Source organism: Chinchilla lanigera, unplaced genomic scaffold, assembly GCF_000276665.1.
Source record: "Chinchilla lanigera isolate Chin_1 unplaced genomic scaffold, ChiLan1.0 scaffold00010, whole genome shotgun sequence".
Lineage (NCBI taxonomy): Eukaryota > Metazoa > Chordata > Mammalia > Rodentia > Chinchillidae > Chinchilla > Chinchilla lanigera.
In genome coordinates, this window is record NW_004955411.1 from 9,983,766 (window position 1) to 9,991,371 (window position 7,606).

Sequence of the window (7,606 nt, forward strand, 5' to 3'; positions counted from 1 at the left end):
CACTATCAAACATGTAATAAAAATTGGGCCACAGAAAGAAAAGACTAGAGGACCCATTTCCTTTCGAGCTAGCAGACGGCAACCGCATAAAATAATGAAGCTTTTATCAAGGGCTTCCCAATGCGAATAACAATGCAGCATTCATGCGCCCAGATGGCACATCACAGTTGTTATCTTTACGTAACCTGGTGATTACGACAGTGCTGCAATTGAAGCTAAACCACCCGTCAGTTTGTCCTTAGACCTTGCCGGTAACGTCAGGCCAGTATTTGGAATGCTGATGACATGCGCTTATACACAGGGCGGAACTTTAAGCATTACTGTCTCTAAAAAAAAGTCCAGGACAGAAAACACAAAGAGGCTTTGAGTCCCTAGCCTATGGCATCAAATAAAGGCCCTTATCCTGATAAGCCAATATCCTGATAAGAGTACCTGCATTTTTCTGGTTAATGGTGTAATGATTCTCTGAGATGGGTATCATCTTTCCTGGCTCATGAATCAGAAGCAAAATCAAGTAGAACTAGCTTTGTAACGCACAGCCTCAAATCAGGTGGTCCTTGGTTAAATAAGCATCATTCTGGGAACATTTCAAAGACTTAAAGCCTGAAAATTCCCAGTATTCAAAATAATCCCTATTTGCCAAGGCCAGGCATTAAGAGTTCTGGTCAAATTATAGATAGTATTCTGAATATAATAGTGAATAATGACATATTCCATAAGAGGACTTCTGACTGCAAGTCACTAGTAACCAATAACTAGAATGATTTTAACACCTCTTCCAGACAAAAGGCACTACGTGCTATATAGTATTACACAAAATTCAGTGGCACAGTCTGTCCAGAGACATAATCAATACCAAAATTATGCTAGAATAATGTATGCTTTCAGAACACAGCTGATACACAGGATAAACAAAACAAGTTATTAGACGGTAAATGCTTACAGATATTAGAATCCTGTGAACCTACTATATTTTATATAAGAAACAGCTGAATCCTGGCAAATTTGTATGGACCAAACTACTATAAATTAACAGAGATTTCTTTAACATATGGAACCTTTGCCATATTGTCATTCAAATTAACTCGTGAACATTTCCCTTAATACTTCAATCATGCAGACCCATTTGGAACCATAAGCCCTGGAACCCCTAATGGCTTCACTAGAAAAAAGCTATGTTTACTTTCCTGCAGTCACTTTTGTGATTTCCCTGAAGAGGTGACATTTTGCTCTCCAGGCTTACAGCTTCTGGGTCTTCTTGTGGCAGCAGCTGAGTGTATCTGAGGAGAAGGCCTATTAGCCTTCATGCTGAGCACCCCTAGGAGCACAGAGAATCCATAGTCATGCGGCTTTTCCAGAGCAAGGCTCTAAGCTACACCACAGCCTGGAACGTACCAGCAGGAAATCTGCCTCCATAGTAGCTGTCTGTGAAATTTGTAGAGAGTGGCAAAATGGGAATCCATTATGCAAGTGTGTATGCAGTTAGACTCCCTCAAATTATTGATCTAATATGGCATTAATCATATCATAATGTAAAGGATATGCTTTTTCCATTCTGGTAGACAACAAGAATTTAAGTGAGGTTATTTTATAGCACAAGCACATATAAAAGTTTTTAACCAGGCACAAAAAGGCAAATAACCACATGACCTTACTTACATATGAAATCTAAAAGTGTCAAAACCACCGCAGCAGAGAATGGAATGGCAGCTATCTGAGGCAAGAGGAGGGAGAGGAAATTTGGGGAAATGTTGGTCAAAGAACACAAAATCTCCACTAAACAAAAAAATATACCTCAATATACCTTGTGTACAGCATAATTAATTTTGTCTTGTACTTTTGAAAATCACCAAGAGATATTTTGTGTTCTCACCACAGAAAAAGCATGTGAGATAATATATATGTTTATGAGCTTGAATGAGCCCATCCACAATGTATAGATGTTTCAAAAGATGTTGTACACCAAAAATATGTGATTTTTCTTTGTCAATTTAAAAATTAACAATGAGATATTTTAATACATTTTAAAAATAAGCATTTGCTAAACATCTTACTCTGCTTCAGACATCATCTCTTTACACCCACAGCTTTCAATAACAAAGCAGAAGTTAGAACCCAGGCTTTCAAAGCAAACACGGAGTACGGAGGTGCCACACCGGCCTTGTGGCCTTATTTAGGAATCATTCTGAGCGCTGTTTGGTAGACATTATGTAATATGTTTTGTAAGACAAACCAATTTGGTAAAACTGAGAACTAGAACAGTTTGCTTTTCATTTCTCTGAGAGAGATTGTGTGGAATTAGAAGTTCCTCCATGGAACACAATGAGACTTTTCATGTGAACAGTGAGCATAAGCAACCTCGATGGTTCTGTCCAAAGCGACTATTTTCTTAAGGAGAAACAACCCAGAGTTCATGATAACCCCCTCCTAACAGCATCCAACTGAGCCACCCAGCTTAACTTCCCTAGGGAGAACGTGCGTCAGATTGAGCACAAATATTTACCTAGATGGACTTGAAAAAGATTTAAGACTGCTTCCGGGTGTGGGTTACCAACCTGCCCCAAAGGGCTGGGCAGTCACAACGCGGACGCAGTGACCATGCCAAAGACTGTGACTGAAATGTCAAATCGGTGCACCAAGTTAGAGCTGAATAAACACTATACACAAAAGGAGAAAACATATCCTTAGAACAAGCCAGCACTGATTTCGCTAGAGTTTTCACCTCTCGGTTGTGACATTGGGAATTTTCTTGGAGTTTGCCTTACCCAGGTAAAGTCTGTGAAGACTTGTTTATACCTTCCTGCATGGAAAATGAGTAGGTGTAACCAACACACAGTTCAAGTTCATGGAAAGTGTGCACGGGGCTGGGAGGAAGCAGGGAGGGCCCTGGTCACGGGAGTCGAAGGGCCTAAAATTGGACAGGCTGCTGCTTTCCAGAGGCACAGGAGATCCTGGCCAGCCACAGCCTCCAGGGGTGCTGAGACCCCTGACCAGCACTTCAGTTCTGCTTGGAGGACAATCACACAAAGGTGTTGTCACCCTGTCTACAACATGTTAAACAAGTGAACAAATTCCTTTAGAATACCTGTAGGGTTGGCTACAGAATTTAAAGAGCCCTGTGAAAAATGAAAATGTGGGACTTTGTTTTCAAAAGACAAGGAAAATTGTCTTCTGAGTTCCCTCTGTCATCCTGTCGACGTATATTTTGCTCCCTTCTTCGTTTTAAATTACTGTTTAATGTCACATCTCCTTGGACACCAGGGTGCAATTTGGGAAAATGCACATCTTTGTAGTAATGGAGTCCTTGGCCCCTCTTAATCTCCCCAAATTTGCAAATAGCCTCTGAGGCTGCCTCTGACTCCTCAAGTCTGCACCAGTTCCATCCCTTCCGGGAAAGGGAGACAGATCTCAAGGGAGAGACAAAAGAACGGGCAGCCGAGGCCTATCCCATGCATATGGCAGCAGGAGCGACTGTGTGTGAAGCAGATTGCAAGCCCCTGCACATCCTATGGGCTCCCAGACTTCACTTACTACACACAAATTGAACAATAAAACCATCAGGAATGTCTATAATCCTGGCTAAGGCAGGAGGATCACAAGTTCAAGACCAGCCTGGGCAACTTAAGAGAAAACCTGTCTCGAAATAAAATTAAGATAATTATTGAGACTATCAAGATAGCAACTATATTACATAGTACATTCTAAGTATAGAGACCACACTGATCACACGCAGAGCTGGTCCTACATATGTGGCAAAACCCTGGAGGTAATTTTTTTTAACAGTAGGAAAATGTATTAAGAGAGAGATAGCTTCTGAGAGACAGGAGGGGACTTGAATGAGTTGCTCCCTGGAGGTAAATTTAAACAAACAATCAAACTGTCTGTGTTTTTCCAGAGTTCATATGTCATCCTCAAAAGGTTACAAAACTCAAAACCTACCCATAACTGTATAATTGAGCCCTTGGGTTAAGTGTTTTGTATGGGGTAACAGGGCTGCATTAGTCAGCTTTCTGGTCACTGCGGCACAATACCTGAAGACCACAAGTTAAAAGCGAAGAGGTTCAATTTGGTTCATAGTTTTAGGGTTTCAGTCTATAGTCATCTGGCGCCAGGCAGAAATGGCAGGGAGGAGGGGCGCCGTGGAGCAAAGCTACTCAAGGCATAGCAACAGGAAGCAGAGAGAGAAGAGAGGAGTGAGGAAGGAGTCACGTGTCCATGGGCACCCAACGATCGGCCAACTAAGGGCACACCTCTTCCAACAGGCTGCCTCCTGACAGCACATTTAGCTGAGAACTCCTCGGCCATCAGTCCACTGGTGCATACAGTGCATTATCCAGTCACGTTCCCAAAGCCCCACTTGAGGCTGTTGGGAGACATTTTAGATCTAAACCATCACAAGGCCTACTTGTCAAAAAAAAACAAGAACACAAAATAAACACTGATGTGAAAGAACTCAAGCAATTCAGCTAATGAGAAACAGCTATGGGCTACAAAAGAAATGTTGTAGTGCCTCCTTTTTCTCTCCTGGTAGTAAGCATCCCTCATATCCTTTGTGTTACATTGTGATCTTTTTGTAAAGGAAAAATTATAATGAAATTTTCCTCACAGTGTCGTGTGGGTTCAAGAACATTTTGTATAGAGATTGCTCAGGGCAGCCCACAGTGACATTTACTATTATCAGTACACTATTAATGGGAGTCGATTCTGGCATGCAAAGGTGGTTGTAGTGTATGGGCAGATGCTGTTGGTCTCTCAGCAGAACCAAAAAGAAAAAGAAGAAAAGTATGGTAAGGTGAGCAAGAGGGAATTACAAATTAAAAAACTAATGATAATTAAAACCGTGTTTGTTACACACATCAACAAATACACCCTATGTTCTACTAATTACATTCTTCCAGGCTCTTTTTATCTCATACAGGGCAAAATGGTTACTCACACAGGAAGGGACCTAAGGTAATGGAAGAGCTAAGTCTCAGTGTGCTGGAATTAAAGTGATGCGAATTTGTCTATTCTAAGATCTATTTATGATAAACCCCGCATTAAGCCACTGCATAGTGGGTTCATTTACTTTATTTTATATTTTATTATCTCACTATCTACAAATGTTTAGGGTCTAGATCTTGTTCATATATTTTACTTGTCATCTCATAGAGAGTAAAATTCCATCTTTTCTTATTCCTAGCACAGCGACACACAAAAAGACGTCAGGCTAGGGGTTAATTAATTAATCTGAGGCTAAAAAATTGTCCTAAAATTTGTTTTGAAAAATTGTTCTTTGATCCCATCAAGTTTAACCTCTGTGAGTTGCAAATTAGGAGTCCTAGCTGAGGAGAGGCCAATCAAGAGAACTTGTAAGAATGTTCCTTACAGTTAATGATGACTTGTTTGATCAATATTGCATGTATCTATTTGTTTTCCTGAGAAACCACTTTGAAGATATCAATACATAATACAACAACCATTGTTAATTTCCTACAACTTTGTCTGTAACTGTATTGTTTGTATTGTTCTTATGCTGTTTTGTAAATGGATGTCTGTTTATTAATATGTTTACCTTCTTTTATTTTTAAAATAAATTTAAAGAAAAAAGAATGTTCTGAATTCTAAGCTTGCCCTGCTGTCAGCCCCTAGGGCAGGTCATGCCAAGGACTAGTAGTTATAAGTAAATCATCATTTTGGCTAGGATAATAGACCCTGACTATCAATTAGGAAGAGGCAGAATTATGGTAACACAGAGAATATCAGAAAGAAAGTCTGGCACTCAGGTGACTCACCTGGACTTCTCTTCATAGTTCCTGGCCCAGGGGCTGGGGATTTAGCTCAGCGGCAAAAGCGCCTGCCTGGCAAGTGCAAGGTCGTGAGTTCAGTTCCCGGTACAGGAGAAAAACCAAAAAAAAAACAAAAAAACATAGTTCCTGGCCCATTGATGTTACCAATGATAAAGGAAACAGCCACTCCTAAAAACAGGGATTGAATTCAGGGATGAGTTTAGATTTCCCACAGAGAAAGCCCCATAGACCACCCAAGGAGCAGGCAAAGTTGGAATGGTTGGAAAGGATGCATATCATTTGTGCCCTTGAGGCTATCAGCTACAGTGGAAGCAGTCATTTGTCCCAATCATAATAATTTCCTTCAGGAAAAGAGGCCCACTGGGAATGTTAAGGGGCTAGCCCCCATGGATCCAAGCCGCACGAAGAATGGAGCATCATGAATACACCACAGTTAAAGATCAAACGATTTATTCCTCCACCTTGTGGGAAGGTTTCTGTCAGCCCTCCTTGGTAACTGCCTCAGCTGAAGAAGGATCCCTGCTAGAAGATATATTCCTTTCTGCAAGGACTACACACAATGAGCGCTCAGTGTAGTATGAATGTCCAGTTCTTTCAGTCCTGGTCAGGGCATTACTGCTAAAGGACTGTGCCAACTTCTGCGTGACAGCTCTTCTACCCAACTTCTCCTTCAGCCTAAGTAGTCTTCCCTTCAACCCCCACCATAATAAATATTCTAAACATTAGCTCAGCCTCAGAATTGGCTTTCTGGGGAACCTGACTAAAGACACTGACTTTAGACATAGCCTGACACTATGTCTTCTTTTTTTTTTTTTTTTTTTTTTTTTTTTGGTACCAGAAATCGAACTCAGGACCTTGCACTTGCCAGGCAAGCACTTGTGCCACTGAGCTATATCACTGGCCTAAAGACACTGACTTTTACCAATATTAACAGGAAACTGTCTGGATCATTGCATTCCTTTATCTTTAGGCCCAACCTTATCTGGTAGTTACATAGAAAACACAAAAGATGGCAGGAGTAAATGTGTTTCCAGTGTTACACAAATGAGGGTTACCCATGGTAAAAAGACCTAGTAACAGAAGGCTGAGAGGTTTTCTTGACAGACCAAGATGAGGAGTTGGAGTTAGAGCTTCTGATACTAGATATGGAAGAAGGTAAAATTTGAATCAGATTTAAAACTGGATTTCACTTCATATAGGACCAGACTGAGTTTTAAAATAACTATGAATGACAAAAAATGATGAAGTAAAGATAAGATGGTATTATGAGATGGGAAAAATATATTGCATATAACAATCTAGAGGGCTTTTGAAATGTTATTTTTAAATGGTACATGCATCCTTTATTAGTCTGTTTGTCATTACTATAATGAAATACCTGATGTAGGCTATTTTGTAAAGAGGTTATTTACCACTCACATTTAGAGATTCAAAAGCATAGGGCCAGCTCTGGTAATGACCTCATGGTACCCTCATTTTCCCCACAAAAAAATTGGAGTGTGTGGAGAAGATAAAATCACATAGCCAGACAGACAGCTCTACAGGAGTTGAACTCACTCTTATGACAGTCTGATCTCACAGAAACTAACTTGGGTCTCACAAGAATTTCTTTAATTTCTTCTGAAAGACATACCTAAGGATCTCCCACAAGGTCTCACCTCTAAAAGGTCCAAGGCATCTCCCAATATTGCCACCCTAAGGGCTGAACCTCCAACACATACCTTTGTGGAAGAAATACTCTGACTATATCCAAACTATTTCAAACACATATTCATTTTAAACTATTCAATAAGCCAACTACATAAAACTGTACTGAG